The sequence below is a fragment of the Frankliniella occidentalis genome, unplaced genomic scaffold, assembly GCF_000697945.3.
Source record: "Frankliniella occidentalis isolate FOCC.00 unplaced genomic scaffold, Focc_3.1 Scaffold133, whole genome shotgun sequence".
Taxonomy (NCBI): Eukaryota; Metazoa; Arthropoda; class Insecta; order Thysanoptera; family Thripidae; genus Frankliniella; species Frankliniella occidentalis.
In genome coordinates this window covers 524,952-525,854 of record NW_026267260.1, presented here as the reverse complement: position 1 = coordinate 525,854, position 903 = coordinate 524,952, and the positions used below count along the sequence as shown (strand labels likewise).

General features: G+C 46.4%; 1 protein-coding gene across 2 annotated transcripts in view; it reads right to left on the bottom strand.

Moving 5' to 3' along the window:
- LOC127750111 (uncharacterized) overlaps positions 1 to 525 on the bottom strand; it is a 20,227-nt gene extending 19,702 nt beyond the window's left edge. For both annotated transcript variants that reach the window (XM_052270677.1, XM_052270678.1), the window contains exon 1: positions 389 to 525. The gene's annotated coding sequence lies outside the window, so the exon portion shown is untranslated. The remainder of the gene's footprint in view (positions 1 to 388) is intronic.
- Positions 526 to 903: the final 378 nt, after the last annotated feature.

Below are 903 nucleotides of genomic sequence, written 5' to 3'. Positions count from 1 at the left end.
ACTCAAAAGTACACGGCTGAGGCGAGTTGTAGACCCCTCGGGCAAACACAAACAACATCAACAATAATATTGGGCGCTGAGGGATTGACTTTCGCACTGAAGTCGCTTTGTATTCGCGTTACCCCCTCCCGCGACAATACTGCGCCAGGCAAGGCAGGACCTGTCTCTTCCCAACAATACCGGACTACCGTAACCGGCCGCTATGCCCGCCTTTATCTTGTACTCTACGCAGCTAAATATGAAAGAAAATTAGAACATAGACCTATTTTTAAATTCTTATCATCTACTTTCAAGATACAAATTTGTCTGAGATGTGTACAAGGACAAATCTTGCCTGGATATAAAACTTAACGGTAGTCATTAAGTGTGCGCGAAAGCAATAGGTCACCTTGCATAAGATAATGTCCTGTATCGATTCCGTTAAGTGCTGACGTCTGCGAGCAAAACGTCGCTGTTGCCGCACTCTGCCTGCGGTGAGTGCCGGCGACGCGGCACAACCCGGCCGCCTAAAGTACGAGGTGCGGCCGTACTGGAAGAGTCATGAGGATGCTTGCGGGCGGCCTCAATTATTGGCGACGCTCGCGTGCAAGTGCACGGCTCGTTAGGGCGTCCTACTTTTTTTTTCGAAGTCCGAATGTTTTTCTGTGCCCAAGCTTTTTAGATTCTTTATCGAAAATAAAAGTTTTTGTTTCCCGGCGATCACCTGATTTTACAAAATTGATAAATGCGCAATGGCCTCAAAGTTTTGGGGTTGTGGCGGACCGGGTGGAAAGATCTGCACTTCGAATTACATTAGAAAAATGTAGCTGGTCCCTTTTTAAAACAAGAGTACGAGCACATCGTGCTTGCTGACAAAGTGTTGATGCAGTGCAACCGAACATGCAATTTTTCTTTACAAACAAA